Source organism: Pristiophorus japonicus, chromosome 23, assembly GCF_044704955.1.
Source record: "Pristiophorus japonicus isolate sPriJap1 chromosome 23, sPriJap1.hap1, whole genome shotgun sequence".
NCBI lineage: Eukaryota > Metazoa > Chordata > Chondrichthyes > Pristiophoridae > Pristiophorus > Pristiophorus japonicus.
In genome coordinates, this window is record NC_091999.1 from 31,058,053 (window position 1) to 31,074,730 (window position 16,678).

Sequence of the window (16,678 nt, forward strand, 5' to 3'; positions counted from 1 at the left end):
GAAGAAGTGAGAGAAAGACAATGATAAAGACAGTGATGCGGAGAGAGACAGATAGAGAGAGAGCGACAGAGACTAAAACAGAAAATGATGGAAATAGTTCACAGCTTACAGGCAGGGACTAACAGAGACAGGCAAAGACATGGACAGACCGAAATGATGGGAAAGAGAGAGCCAGTCAGACAAAGAGTCTGAGAGAATCCCATTGGACCAGACGTGGCACCGTGAGAAAGAGACAGATTGAGAGACAGAGACAAACAGGGACAGACAGAGTGAGTCAGACTGAGAGAGACAAAGACTCAAACATACAAAACTCTCTGAAGAGAGAGAGAGAGGCAGAAACCGAGCTACACAGATACATTTCAAAATTTCATTTCATTATCGGTTCAGAGTGTCACATTGTTACAGAAAATTGCTGACTCAACCGATGACAATCCGGTCTCACTGATCAGAATGGGAGAATATCCGTGTTAAATTAGAAAGATACCAGGAGTGGGGGACGAACCCACGCGGGCCAAACCCATTGAATTTAAGGCCAACGCCTTAACCACTAGGCTATTCTGGTCCTGTGAGGACCTGGATTCTGTCTCTGTGAGAATCTGGGTTTCAACCCCAACCCCACATACAAACACATGCACATCGGCTTTCAGTGAGCATTTACGAACATTTTTAGTAATATTGACACGGGGGCAACTCTCCTATTCTTTTTCGAGTAATGCACTGGGAACTTTCATATCCACCCGAGGGTGCAGACGGAGCTTCAATTTAACATTTCATCCGAAAGTCAACAGCTTCAACATTACAAAATTCCCCAAGTGCTGCACTTGAGTGTTAGCCAAGATGATATGCTCAAGTCTCAGGAGTGCGACTTGAACAGACAAACTCCCGATACAGTCGAGAATGCGGCCACTGAACCAAAGCCGATACAAAAGTTCACAACCGTATTATTTTCCCCAAGTCGTTTTTATAAGTTCCAGGACATACCAAATTCATGGTGATGATTTCCAGTGACAGTTGCACATACACAGAGACATATAAATAGATAGACAGACACAGAGACCCACACACACATAACCAAAAATTTGCACGCACCAACGGGCATGCACAGATGCCTCAGACATCTCGAGGGAAAGATAGGCTGAATCACTGTCGCAACTTTGACTGATGTTTGCGATTTTTGAAACGGATGTATCGTGAATATTGCAGATTAATAAAAATGAGAAAAAAATGTCAAAGTTGAAAGGTGTGGGACGTTATTCCATCGATCTCAGGATCAGTTTGGCAGAGAACCGGTTAAATTGTGAAATGGAATGAAAATTGCTGAGAATCGTAGTCGGCAGGATTCGAACCTGCGCGGGATAACCCAATGGATTTCTAGTCCATCGCCTTAACCACTCGGCCACGACTACTGTGTCGCTGCCTTTTTAAACTTTACTCAGAAAAAACTCAGTCATCCCTCTCTGTGTAGCAGACGGCCAAAGACTCCTGAAAAAATCTCCGTTTGCTAAAAATCTGGACGAGGCAATCTCATCCACCTGTATTTTTATAGTTCCATATTGCTCTAAAACTTTTTAATATGCATCTCTTCCAAGAAACAGAAGTAAAATTCGTCATCTTGAAACAACTGCCTCCCCGTCGGGGAATTGAACCCCGGTCTCCCGCGTGACAGGCATGTATACTCACCACTATACTAACGAGGAACTGACGGGTGCCTGCTCTGTCAGAGCAGGAATCGAGTCACTGTGAACAGCACTGGACAACAGGAGAAGTCGACAGACACATTGAGAGACAGAGACAAACCGACAAACAGGGAGAGACAGACAGCGAGTATGAGACAACGAGAGACAGAAAGTGTGAGACTGAGAAGGAGAGGCAGACTGAGTGAGAAAAAGACTCAAATATATACATATACAGAGATGTGTGTGTGATCTATTAAGAGAGAGAGGGAAAGAGTGAGAGAAAGACAATGATAAAGACAGTGACAAGGAGAGAGACAGATAGAGAGAGAGCGATAGAGACTAAAACAGAAAATGATGGAAATACTGCTCAGCTTACAGGCAGGGACTAACAGAGACAGGCAAAGACATGGACAGACCGAAATGATGGGAAAGAGAGAGCCAGTCAGACAAACAGTCAGAGAGAATCCCATTGGAACAGACGTGGCACCGTGAGAAAGAGACAGATTGAGAGACAGAGACAAACAGAGAAACAGGGACAGACAGAGTGAGTCAGACTGAGAGAGACAAAGACTCAAACATACAAAACTCTCTGAAGAGACAGAGAGAGGCAGAAACCGAGCGACACAGATACATTTCACAATTTCATTTCATTATCGGTTCAGAGTGTCACATTGTTACAGAAAATTGCTGATTCAACCGATGAAAATCCGGTCTCACTGATCAGAATGGGAGAATATCCGTGTTAAATTAAAGAGATACCAGGAGTGGGGGACAAACCCACGCGGGACAAACCCATTGAGTTTTAAGGCCAACGCCTCAACCACTCGGCTATTCTGGTCCTGTGAGAACCTGGATTCTGTCTCTGTGAGAATCTGGGCTTCAACCCCAACCCCACATACAAACAGATGCACATCGGCTTTCAGTGAGCATTTACGAACATTTTTAGTAATATTGACACGGGGGCAACTCTCCTATTCTTTTTCGAATAATGCACTGGGAACTTTCATATCCACCCGAGGGTGCAGACGGAGCTTCAACTTAACATTTCATCCCAATGTCAACAGCTTCAACATTGCAAAATTCCCCAAGTGCTGCACTTGAGTGTTAGCCAAGATGATATGCTCAAGTCTCAGGAGTGCGACTTGAACAGACAAACTCCCAATTCAGTCGAGAATGCGGCCACTGAACCAAAGCCGATACAAAAGTTCACAACCGTATTATTTTCCCCAAGTCATTTTTATAAGTTCCAGGACAAACCAAATTCATGGTGATGATTTCCAGTGACAGTTGCATATTCACAAAGACATATAAATAGATAGACAGACACAGAGACCCACACACACATAACCAAAAATTTGCACGCACCAACAGGCATGCACAGATGCCTCAGACATCTCGAGGGAAAGATAGGCTGAATCACTGTCGCAACTTTGACTGATGTTTGCGATTTTTGAAACGGATGTATCGTGAATATTGCAGATTAATAAAAATGAGAAAAAAATGTCAAAGTTGAAAGGTGTGGGACGTTATTCCATCGATCTCAGGATCAGTTTGGCAGAGAACCGGTTAAATTGTGAAATGGAATGAAAAATGCTGAGAATCGTAGTCGGCAGGATTCGAACCTGCGCGGGATAACCCAATGGATTTCTAGTCCATCGCCTTAACCACTCGGCCACGACTACTGTGTCCCTGCCTTTTTAAACTTTACTCAGAAAAAACTCAGTCATCCCTCTCTGTGTAGCAGACGGCCAAAGACTCCTGAAAAATTCTCCGTTTGCTAAAAATCTGGACGAGGCAATCTCATCCACCTGTATTTTTATAGTTCCATATTGCTCTAAAACTTTTTAATATGCATCTCTTCCAAGAAACAGAAGTAAAATTCGTCATCTTGAAACAACTGCCTCACCGTCGGGGAATTGAACCCCGGTCTCCCGCGTGACAGGCATGTATACTCACCACAATACTAACGAGGAACTGACGGGTGCCAGCTCTGTCAGAGCAGGAATCGAGTCACTGTGAACAGCACTGGACAACAGGAGAAGTCGACAGACACATTGAGAGACAGAGACAAACCGACAAACAGGGAGAGACAGACAGCGAGTATGAGACAACGAGAGACAGAAAGTGTGAGACTGAGAAGGAGAGGCAGACTGAGTGAGAAAAAGACTCAAATATATACATATACAGAGATGTGTGTGTGATCTATTAAGAGAGAGAGGGAAAGAGTGAGAGAAAGACAATGATAAAGACAGTGACAAGGAGAGAGACAGATAGAGAGAGAGCGATAGAGACTAAAACAGAAAATGATGGAAATACTGCTCAGCTTACAGGCAGGGACTAACAGAGACAGGCAAAGACATGGACAGACCGAAATGATGGGAAAGAGAGAGCCAGTCAGACAAACAGTCAGAGAGAATCCCATTGGAACAGACGTGGCACCGTGAGAAAGAGACAGATTGAGAGACAGAGACAAACAGAGAAACAGGGACAGACAGAGTGAGTCAGACTGAGAGAGACAAAGACTCAAACATACAAAACTCTCTGAAGAGACAGAGAGAGGCAGAAACCGAGCGACACAGATACATTTCACAATTTCATTTCATTATCGGTTCAGAGTGTCACATTGTTACAGAAAATTGCTGATTCAACCGATGAAAATCCGGTCTCACTGATCAGAATGGGAGAATATCCGTGTTAAATTAAAGAGATACCAGGAGTGGGGGACAAACCCACGCGGGACAAACCCATTGAGTTTTAAGGCCAACGCCTCAACCACTCGGCTATTCTGGTCCTGTGAGAACCTGGATTCTGTCTCTGTGAGAGTCTGGGCTTCAACCCCAACCCCACATACAAACAGATGCACATCGGCTTTCAGTGAGCATTTACGAACATTTTTAGTAATATTGACACGGGGGCAACTCTCCTATTCTTTTTCGAATAATGCACTGGGAACTTTCATATCCACCCGAGGGTGCAGACGGAGCTTCAACTTAATATTTCATCCCAATGTCAACAGCTTCAACATTGCAAAATTCCCCAAGTGCTGCACTTGAGTGTTAGCCAAGATGATATGCTCAAGTCTCAGGAGTGCGACTTGAACAGACAAACTCCCGATTCAGTCGAGAATGCGGCCACTGAACCAAAGCCGATACAAAAGTTCACAACCGTATTATTTTCCCCAAGTCATTTTTATAAGTTCCAGGACATACCAAATTCATGGTGATGATTTCCAGTGACAGTTGCATATTCACAAAGACATATAAATAGATAGACAGACACAGAGACCCACACACACATAACCAAAAATTTGCACGCACCAACAGGCATGCACAGATGCCTCAGACATCTCGAGGGAGAGATAGGCTGAATCAGTGTCGCAACTTTGACTGATGTTTGCGATTTTTGAAACGGATGTATCGTGAATATTGCAGATTAATAAAAATGAGAAAAAAATGTCAAAGTTGAAAGGTGTGGGACGTTATTCCATCTATCTCAGGATCAGTTTGGCAGAGAACCGGTTAAATTGTGAAATGGAATGAAAAATGCTGAGAATCGTCGTCGGCAGGATTCGAACCTACGCGGGATAACCCAATGGATTTCTAGTCCATCGCCTTAACCACTCGGTCACGACTACTGTGTCGCTAGCTTTTTAAACTTTACTCAGAAAAAACTCAGTCATCCATCTCTGTGCAGCAGACGGCCAACGACTCCTTAAAATTTCTCCGTTTGCTAAAAATCTGGACGAGGCAATCTCATGTACCAGTATTTTTACAGTTCCATATTGCTCTGGAACTTTTTAATATGCATCTCTTCCAAGAAACAGAAGTAAAATTCGACATCTTGAAACAACTGCCTCCCCGTTGGGGAATTGAACCCCGGTGTCGCGCGTGACAGGCGGGGAAACTCACCACTACACTAACGAGGAATTGACGGGAACCAGTTCTGTCAGAGCAGGAATCGAGTCACTGTGAACAGAACTGGACACCAGGAGTAGTCGACAGACACATTGAGAGACAGAGACAAACCGACAAACAGGGAGATACAGACAACGAGATAGAGACAACGAAAGACAGAAAGTGTGAGACTGCGAAGGAGAGGCAGACTGAGTGAGAAAAAGACCCAAATATATACATATACAGAGATGTATGCGTGTGATCTATTAAGAGAGAGAGGGAAAGAGTGAGAGAAAGACAATGATAAAGACAGTGACGCGGAGAGAGACAGATAGAGAGAGAGCGATAGAGACTAAAACAGAAAATGATGGAAATATTTCTCAGCTTACAGGCAGGGACTAACAGAGACAGGCAAAGACATGGACAGACCGAAATGATGGGAAAGAGAGAGCCAGTCAGACAAACAGTCAGAGAGAATCCCATTGGAACAGACGTGGCACCGTGAGAAAGAGACAGATTGAGAGACAAAGACAAACAGAGAAACAGGGACAGACAGAGTGAGTCTGACTGAGAGAGACAGACTCAAACATACAAAACTCTCTTAAGAGAGAGAGAGGCAGAAACCGAGCGACACAGATACATTTCACAATTTCATTTCATTATCGGTTCAGAGTGTCACATTGTTACAGAAAATTGCTGATTCAACCGATGAAAATCAGGTCTCATTGATCGGAATGGGAGGAAATACGTGTTACATTAAAGAGATACCAGGAGTTGGGGACGAAACCACGCGGGACAAACCCATTGAGTTTTAAGGCCAACGCCTCAACCAATCGGCTATTCTGGTCCTGTGAGAACCTGGATTCTGTCTCTGTGAGAATCTGGGCTTCAACCCCAACCCCACATGCAAACACATGCACATCGGCTTTCAGTGAGCATTTACGAACATTTTTAGTAATATTGAGACGGGGGCAACTCTCCTATTCTTTTTCGAGTAATGCACTGGGAACTTTCATATCCACCCGAGGGTGCAGACGGAGCTTCAATTCAACATTTCATCCGAAAGTCAACAGCTTCAACATTGCAAAATTCCACAAGTGCTGCACTTGAATGTTAGCCAAGATGATATGCTCAAGTCTCAGGAGTGCGACTTGAACAGACAAACTCCCGATTCAGTCGAGAATGCGGCCACTGAACCAAAGCCGATACAAAAGTTCACAACCGTATTATTTTCCCCAAGTCGTTTTTATAAGTTCTAGGACATACCAAATTCATGGTGATGATTTCCAGTGACAGTTGCACATACACAGAGACATATAAATAGATAGACAGACACAGAGACCCACACACACATAACCAAAAATTTGCACACACCAACGGGCATGCACAGATGCCTCAGACATCTCGAGGGATAGACAGGCTGAATCACTGTCGCAACTTTGACTGATGTTTGCGATTTTTGAAACGGATGTATCGTGAATATTGCAGATTAATAAAAATGAGAAAAAAATGTCAAAGTTTAAAGGTGTGGGACGTTATTCCATCTGTCTCAGGATCAGTTTGGCAAAGAACCGGTTAAATTGTGAAATGGAATGAAAAATGCTGAGAGTCGTAGTCGGCAGGATTCGAACCTGCGCGGGATAACCCAATGGATTTCTAGTCCATCGCCTTAACCACTCGGCCACGACTACTGTGTCGCTGCCTTTTTAAACTTTACTCAGAAAACTCAGTCATCCATCTCTGTGTAGCAGACGGCCAAAGACTCCTGAAAAATTCTCCGTTTGCTAAAAATCTGGACGAGGCAATCTCATCTACCTGTATTTTTATAGTTCCATATTGCTCTGGAACTTTTTAATATGCATCTCTTCCAAGAAACAGAAGTAAAATTCGACATCTTGAAACAACTGCCTCCCCGTCGGGGAATTGAACGCCGGTCTCCCGCGTGACAGGCGGGGATACTCACCACTATACTAACGACGAACTGACGGTTAACAGCTCTGTCAGAGCAGGAATCGAGTCACTGTGAACAGCACTGGAGAACAGGAGAAGTCGACAGACACATTGAGAGACAGAGACAAACCGACAAACAGGGAGAGACAGACAGCGAGATAGAGACAACGAGAGACAGAAAGTGTGAGACTGAGAAGGAGAGGCAGACTGAGTGAGAAAAAGACTCATATATATACATATACAGAGATGTGTGTGTGATCTATTAAGAGAGAGACGGAAAGAGTGAGAGAAAGACAATGATAAAGACAGTGATAAGGAGAGAGACAGATAGAGAGAGAGCGATAGAGACTAAAACAGAAAATGATGGAAATACTTCTCAGCTTACAGGCAGGGACTAACAGAGACAGGCAAAGACATGGACAGACCGAAATGATGGGAAAGAGAGAGCCAGTCAGACAAACAGTCAGTGAGAATCCCATTGGACCAGACGTGGCACCGTGAGAAAGAGACAGATTGAGAGACAGAGACAAACAGAGAAACAGGGACAGACAGAGTGAGTCAGACTGAGAGAGACAAAGACTCAAACATACAAAACTCTCTGAAGAGAGAGAGAGAGGCAGAAACCGAGCGACACAGATACATTTCACAATTTCATTTCATTATCGGTTCAGAGTGTCACATTGTTACAGAAAATTGCTGATTCAACCGATGAAAATCCGGTCTCACTGATCAGAATGGGAGAATATCCGTGTTAAATTAAAGAGATACCAGGAGTGGGGGACAAACCCACGCGGGACAAACCCATTGAGTTTTAAGGCCAACGCCTCAACCACTCGGCTATTCTGGTCCTGTGAGAACCTGGATTCTGTCTATGTGAGAATCTGGGCTTCAACCCCAACCCCACATACAAACAGATGCACATCGGCTTTCAGTGAGCATTTACGAACATTTTTAGTAATATTGACACGGGGGCAACTCTCCTATTCTTTTTCGAGTAATGCACTGGGAACTTTCATATCCACCCGAGGGTGCAGACGGAGCTTCAATTTAACATTTCATCCGAAAGTCAACAGCTTCAACATTACAAAATTCCCCAAGTGCTGCACTTGATTGTTAGCCAAGATGATATGCTCAAGTCTCAGGAGTGCGACTTGAACAGACAAACTCCCGATTCAGTCGAGAATGCGGCCACTGAACCAAAGCCGATACAAAAGTTCACAACCGTATTATTTTCCCCAAGTCGTTTTTATAAGTTCCAGGACATACCAAATTCATGGTGATGATTTCCAGTGACAGTTGCACATACACAGAGACATATAAATAGATAGACAGACACAGAGACCCACACACACGTAACCAAAAATTTGCACACACCAACGGGCATGCACAGATGCCTCAGACATCTCGAGGGATAGACAGGCTGAATCACTGTCGCAACTTTGACTGATGTTTGCGATTTTTGAAACGGATGTATCGTGAATATTGCAGATTAATAAAAATGAGAAAAAAATGTCAAAGTTGAAAGGTGTGGGACGTTATTCCATCTGTCTCAGGATCAGTTTGGCAGAGAACCGGTTAAATTGTGAAATGGAATGAAAAATGCTGAGAGTCGTAGTCGGCAGGATTCGAACCTGCGCGGGATAACCCAATTGATTTCTAGTCCATCGCCTTAACCACTCGGCCACGACTACTGTGTCGCTGCCTTTTTATACTTTACTCAGAAAACTCAGTCATCCATCTCTGTGTAGCAGACGGCCAAAGACTCCTGAAAAATTCTCCGTTTGCTAAAAATCTGGACGAGGCAATCTCATCCACCTGTATTTTTATAGTTCCATATTGCTCTGGAACTTTTTAATATGCATCTCTTCCAAGAAACAGAAGTAAAATTCGACAACTTGAAACAACTGCCTCCCCGTCGGCGAATTGAACGCCGGTCTCCCGCGTGACAGGCGGGGATACTCACCACTATACTAACGAGGAACTGACGGGTACCAGCTCTGTCAGATTAGGAATCGAGTCACTGTGAACAGCACTGGAGAACAGGAGAAGTCGACAGACACATTGAGAGACAGAGACAAACCGACAAACAGGGAGAGACAGACAGCGAGATAGAGACAACGAGAGACAGAAAGTGTGAGACTGAGAAGGAGAGGCAGACTGAGTGAGAAAAAGACTCATATATATACATATACAGAGATGTGTGTGTGATCTATTAAGAGAGAGACGGAAAGAGTGAGAGAAAGACAATGATAAAGACAGTGATAAGGAGAGAGACAGATAGAGAGAGAGCGATAGAGACTAAAACAGAAAATGATGGAAATACTTCTCAGCTTACAGGCAGGGACTAACAGAGACAGGCAAAGACATGGACAGACCGAAATGATGGGAAAGAGAGAGCCAGTCAGACAAACAGTCAGAGAGAATCCCATTGGACCAGACGTGGCACTGTGAGAAAGAGACAGATTGAGAGACAGAGACAAACAGAGAAACAGGGACAGACAGAGTGAGTCAGACTGAGAGAGACAAAGACTCAAACATACAAAACTCTCTGAAGAGAGAGAGAGAGGCAGAAACCGAGCGACACAGATACATTTCACAATTTCATTTCATTATCGGTTCAGAGTGTCACATTGTTACAGAAAATTGCTGATTCAACCGATGAAAATCCGGTCTCACTGATCAGAATGGGAGAATATCCGTGTTAAATTAAAGAGATACCAGGAGTGTGGGACAAACCCACGCGGGACAAACCCATTGAGTTTTAAGGCCAACGCCTCAACCACTCGGCTATTCTGGTCCTGTGAGAACCTGGATTCTGTCTCTGTGAGAATCTGGGCTTCAACCCCAACCCCACATACAAACAGATGCACATCGGCTTTCAGTGAGCATTTACGAACATTTTTAGTAATATTGACACGGGGGCAACTCTCCTATTCTTTTTCGAGTAATGCACTGGGAACTTTCATATCCACCCGAGGGTGCAGACGGAGCTTCAATTTAACATTTCATCCGAAAGTCAACAGCTTCAACATTACAAAATTCCCCAAGTGCTGCACTTGAGTGTTAGCCAAGATGATATGCTCAAGTCTCAGGAGTGCGACTTGAACAGACAAACTCCCGATTCAGTCGAGAATGCGGCCACTGAACCAAAGCCGATACAAAAGTTCACAACCGTATTATTTTCCCCAAGTCGTTTTTATAAGTTCCAGGACATACCAAATTCATGGTGATGATTTCCAGTGACAGTTGCACATACACAGAGACATATAAATAGATAGACAGACACAGAGACCCACACACACATAACCAAAAATTTGCACGCACCAACGGGCATGCACAGATGCCTCAGACATCTCGAGGGAAAGATAGGCTGAATCACTGTCGCAACTTTGACTGATGTTTGCGATTTTTGAAACGGATGTATCGTGAATATTGCAGATTAATAAAAATGAGAAAAAAATGTCAAAGTTGAAAGGTGTGGGACGTTATTCCATCGATCTCAGGATCAGTTTGGCAGAGAACCGGTTAAATTGTGAAATGGAATGAAAAATGCTGAGAATCGTAGTCGGCAGGATTCGAACCTGCGCGGGATAACTCAATGGATTTCTAGTCCATCGCCTTAACCACTCGGCCACGACTACTGTGTCGCTGCCTTTTTAAACTTTACTCAGAAAAAACTCAGTCATCCCTCTCTGTGTCGCAGACGGCCAAAGACTCCTGAAAAATTCTCCGTTTGCTAAAAATCTGGACGAGGCATTCTCATCCACCTGTATTTTTATAGTTCCATATTGCTCTAAAACTTTTTAATATGCATCTCTTCCAAAAAATCAGAAGTAAAATTCGTCATCTTGAAACAACTGCCTCCCCGTCGGGGAATTGAACCCCGGTCTCCCGCGTGACAGGCATGTTTACTCACCACTATACTAACGAGGAACTGACGGGTGCCAGCTCTGTCAGAGCAGGAATCGAGTCACTGTGAACAGCACTGGACAACAGGAGAAGTCGACAGACACATTGAGAGACAGAGACAAACCGACAAACAGGGAGAGACAAACAGGGAGAGACAGACAGCGAGAGACAGAAAGTGTGAGACTGAGAAGGAGAGGCAGACTGAGTGAGAAAAAGACTCAAATATATACATATACAGAGATGTGTGTGTGATCTATTAAGAGAGAGAGGGAAAGAGTGAGAGAAAGACAATGATAAAGACAGTGACAAGGAGAGAGACAGATAGAGAGAGAGCGATAGAGACTAAAACAGAAAATGATGGAAATACTGCTCAGCTTACAGGCAGGGACTAACAGAGACAGGCAAAGACATGGACAGACCGAAATGATGGGAAAGAGAGAGCCAGTCAGACAAACAGTCAGAGAGAATCCCATTGGAACAGACGTGGCACCGTAAGAAAGAGACAGATTGAGAGACAGAGACAAACAGAGAAACAGGGACAGACAGAGTGAGTCAGACTGAGAGAGACAAAGACTCAAACATACAAAACTCTCTGAAGAGACAGAGAGAGGCAGAAACCGAGCGACACAGATACATTTCACAATTTCATTTCATTATCGGTTCAGAGTGTCACATTGTTACAGAAAATTGCTGATTCAACCGATGAAAATCCGGTCTCACTGATCAGAATGGGAGAATATCCGTGTTAAATTAAAGAGATACCAGGAGTGGGGGACAAACCCACGCGGGACAAACCCATTGAGTTTTAAGGCCAACGCCTCAACCACTCGGCGATTCTGGTCCTGTGAGAACCTGGATTCTGTCTCTGTGAGAATCTGGGCTTCAACCCCAACCCCACATACAAACAGATGCACATCGGCTTTCAGTGAGCATTTACGAACATTTTTAGTAATATTGACACGGGGGCAACTCTCCTATTCTTTTTCGAATAATGCACTGGGAACTTTCATATCCACCCGAGGGTGCAGACGGAGCTTCAACTTAACATTTCATCCGAATGTCAACAGCTTCAACATTGCAAAATTCCCCAAGTGCTGCACTTGAGTGTTAGCCAAGATGATATGCTCAAGTCTCAGGAGTGCGACTTGAACAGACAAACTCCCGATTCAGTCGAGAATGCGGCCACTGAACCAAAGCCGATACAAAAGTTCACAACCGTATTATTTTCCCCAAGTCATTTTTATAAGTTCCAGGACATACCAAATTCATGGTGATGATTTCCAGTGACAGTTGCATATTCACAAAGACATATAAATAGATAGACAGACACAGAGACCCACACACACATAACCAAAAATTTGCACGCACCAACAGGCATGCACAGATGCCTCAGACATCTCGAGGGAGAGATAGGCTGAATCAGTGTCGCAACTTTGACTGATGTTTGCGATTTTTGAAACGGATGTATCGTGAATATTGCAGATTAATAAAAATGTCAAAGTTGAAAGGTGTGGGACGTTATTCCATCTATCTCAGGATCAGTTTGGCAGAGAACCGGTTAAATTGTGAAATGGAATGAAAAATGCTGAGAATCGTCGTCGGCAGGATTCGAACCTACGCGGGATAACCCAATGGATTTCTAGTCCATCGCCTTAACCACTCGGTCACGACTACTGTGTCGCTAGCTTTTTAAACTTTACTCAGAAAAAACTCAGTCATCCATCTCTGTGCAGCAGACGGCCAACAACTCCTGAAAATTTCTCCGTTTGCTAAAAATCTGGACGAGGCAATCTCATGTACCAGTATTTTTACAGTTCCATATTGCTCTGGAACTTTTTAATATGCATCTCTTCCAAGAAACAGAAGTAAAATTCGACATCTTGAAACAACTGCCTCCCCGTTGGGGAATTGAACCCCGGTGTCCCGCGTGACAGGCGGGGAAACTCACCACTACACTAACGAGGAACTGACGGGAACCAGTTCTGTCAGAGCAGGAATCGAGTCACTGTGAACAGAACTGGACACCAGGAGTAGTCGACAGACACATTGAGAGACAGAGACAAACCGACAAACAGGGAGATACAGACAACGAGATAGAGACAACGAAAGACAGAAAGTGTGAGACTGAGAAGGAGAGGCAGACTGAGTGAGAAAAAGACCCAAATATATAAATATACAGAGATGTGTGTGTGATCTATTAAGAGAGAGAGGGAAAGAGTGAGAGAAAGACAATGATAAAGACAGTGACGCGGAGAGAGACAGATAGAGAGAGAGCGATAGAGACTAAAACAGAAAATGATGGAAATATTTCTCAGCTTACAGGCAGGGACTAACAGAGACAGGCAAAGACATGGACAGACCGAAATGATGGGAAAGAGAGAGCCAGTCAGACAAACAGTCAGAGAGAATCCCATTGGAACAGACGTGGCACCGTGAGAAAGAGACAGATTGAGAGACAGAGACAAACAGAGAAACAGGGACAGACAGAGTGAGTCAGACTGAGAGAGACAAAGACTCAAACATACAAAACTCTCTGAAGAGACAGAGAGAGGCAGAAACCGAGCGACACAGATACATTTCACAATTTCATTTCATTATCGGTTCAGAGTGTCACATTGTTACAGAAAATTGCTGATTCAACCGATGAAAATCCGGTCTCACTGATCAGAATGGGAGAATATCCGTGTTAAATTAAAGAGATACCAGGAGTGGGGGACAAACCCACGCGGGACAAACCCATTGAGTTTTAAGGCCAACGCCTCAACCACTCGGCTATTCTGGTCCTGTGAGAACCTGGATTCTGTCTCTGTGAGAATCTGGGCTTCAACCCCAACCCCACATACAAACAGATGCACATCGGCTTTCAGTGAGCATTTACGAACATTTTTAGTAATATTGACACGGGGGCAACTCTCCTATGCTTTTTCGAATAATGCACTGGGAACTTTCATATCCACCCGAGGGTGCAGACGGAGCTTCAACTTAACATTTCATCCGAATGTCAACAGTTTCAACATTGCAAAATTCCACAAGTGCTGCACTTGAATGTTAGCCAAGATGATATGCTCAAGTCTCAGGAGTGCGACTTGAACAGACAAACTCCCGATTCAGTCGAGAATGCGGCCACTGAACCAAAGCCGATACAAAAGTTCACAACCGTATTATTTTCCCCAAGTCATTTTTATAAGTTTCAGGACATACCAAATTCATGGTGATGATTTCCAGTGACAGTTGCATATTCACAAAGACATATAAATAGATAGACAGACACAGAGACCCACACACACATAACCAAAAATTTGCACGCACCAACAGGCATGCACAGATGCCTCAGACATCTCGAGGGACAGACAGGCTGAATCACTGTCGCAACTTTGACTGATGTTTGCGATTTTTGAAACGGATGTATCGTGAATATTGCAGATTAATAAAAATGAGAAAAAAATGTCAAAGTTGAAAGGTGTGGGACGTTATTCCATCGATCTCAGGATCAGTTTGGCAGAGAACCGGTTAAATTGTGAAATGGAATGAAAAATGCTGAGAATCGTAGTCGGCAGCATTCGAACCTGCGCGGGATAACTCAATGGATTTCTAGTCCATCGCCTTAACCACTCGGCCAAGACTACTGTGTCGCTGCCTTTTTAAACTTTACTCAGAAAAAACTCAGTCATCCCTCTCTGTGTAGCAGACGGCCAAAGACTCCTGAAAAATTCTCCGTTTGCTAAAAATCTGGACGAGGCAATCTCATCTACCTGTATTTTTATAGTTCCATATTGCTCTAAAACTTTTTAATATGCATCTCTTCCAAAAAACAGAAGTAAAATTCGTCATCTTGAAACAACTGCCTCCCCGTCGGGGAATTGAACCCCGGTCACCCGCGTGACAGGCATGTTTACTCACCACTATACTAACGAGGAACTGACGGGTGCCAGCTCTGTCAGAGCAGGAATCGAGTCACTGTGAACAGCACTGGACAACAGGAGAAGTCGACAGACACATTGAGAGACAGAGACAAACCGACAAACAGGGAGAGACAAACAGGGAGAGACAGACAGCGAGAGACAGAAAGTGTGAGACTGAGAAGGAGAGGCAGACTGAGTGAGAAAAAGACTCAAATATATACATATACAGAGATGTGTGTGTGATCTATTAAGAGAGAGAGGGAAAGAGTGAGAGAAAGACAATGATAAAGACAGTGACAAGGAGAGAGACAGATAGAGAGAGAGCGATAGAGACTAAAACAGAAAATGATGGAAATACTGCTCAGCTTACAGGCAGGGACTAACAGAGACAGGCAAAGACATGGACAGACCGAAATGATGGGAAAGAGAGAGCCAGTCAGACAAACAGTCAGAGAGAATCCCATTGGAACAGACGTGGCACCGTGAGAAAGAGACAGATTGAGAGACAGAGACAAACAGAGAAACAGGGACAGACAGAGTGAGTCAGACTGAGAGAGACAAAGACTCAAACATACAAAACTCTCTGAAGAGACAGAGAGAGGCAGAAACCGAGCGACACAGATACATTTCACAATTTCATTTCATTATCGGTTCAGAGTGTCACATTGTTACAGAAAATTGCTGATTCAACCGATGAAAATCCGGTCTCACTGATCAGAATGGGAGAATATCCGTGTTAAATTAAAGAGATACCAGGAGTGGGGGACAAACCCACGCGGGACAAACCCATTGAGTTTTAAGGCCAACGCCTCAACCACTCGGCTATTCTGGTCCTGTGAGAACCTGGATTCTGTCTCTGTGAGAATCTGGGCTTCAACCCCAACCCCACATACAAACAGATGCACATCGGCTTTCAGTGAGCATTTACGAACATTTTTAGTAATATTGACACGGGGGCAACTCTCCTATTCTTTTTCGAATAATGCACTGGGAACTTTCATATCCACCCGAGGGTGCAGACGGAGCTTCAACTTAACATTTCATCCGAATGTCAACAGCTTCAACATTGCAAAATTCCCCAAGTGCTGCACTTGAGTGTTAGCCAAGATGATATGCTCAAGTCTCAGGAGTGCGACTTGAACAGACAAACTCCCGATTCAGTCGAGAATGCGGCCACTGAACCAAAGCCGATACAAAAGTTCACAACCGTATTATTTTCCCCAAGTCATTTTTATAAGTTCCAGGACATACCAAATTCATGGTGATGATTTCCAGTGACAGTTGCATATTCACAAAGACATATAAATAGATAGACAGACACAGAGACCCACACACACATAACCAAAAA

At 43.9% G+C, this 16,678-nt stretch overlaps 6 non-coding genes across 6 annotated transcripts; all 6 read right to left on the minus strand.

The window, feature by feature from the left end:
- Positions 1-1,325: 1,325 nt before the first annotated feature.
- trnas-aga (transfer RNA serine (anticodon AGA)) lies at positions 1,326-1,406 on the minus strand. The gene has a single exon. It is a non-coding gene; the product is annotated as a tRNA-Ser (tRNA).
- Positions 1,407-3,277: 1,871 nt separating this feature from the next.
- trnas-aga (transfer RNA serine (anticodon AGA)) lies at positions 3,278-3,358 on the minus strand. The gene has a single exon. It is a non-coding gene; the product is annotated as a tRNA-Ser (tRNA).
- Positions 3,359-7,179: 3,821 nt separating this feature from the next.
- Positions 7,180-7,260, minus strand: trnas-aga (transfer RNA serine (anticodon AGA)). Its single transcript has one exon. It is a non-coding gene; the product is annotated as a tRNA-Ser (tRNA).
- Positions 7,261-9,129: 1,869 nt separating this feature from the next.
- Positions 9,130-9,210, minus strand: trnas-aga (transfer RNA serine (anticodon AGA)). The gene has a single exon. It is a non-coding gene; the product is annotated as a tRNA-Ser (tRNA).
- Positions 9,211-9,427: 217 nt separating this feature from the next.
- On the minus strand, positions 9,428-9,499 carry trnad-guc (transfer RNA aspartic acid (anticodon GUC)). Its single transcript has one exon. It is a non-coding gene; the product is annotated as a tRNA-Asp (tRNA).
- A 1,580-nt stretch (positions 9,500-11,079) lies between these two features.
- On the minus strand, positions 11,080-11,160 carry trnas-aga (transfer RNA serine (anticodon AGA)). Its single transcript has one exon. It is a non-coding gene; the product is annotated as a tRNA-Ser (tRNA).
- Positions 11,161-16,678: the final 5,518 nt, after the last annotated feature.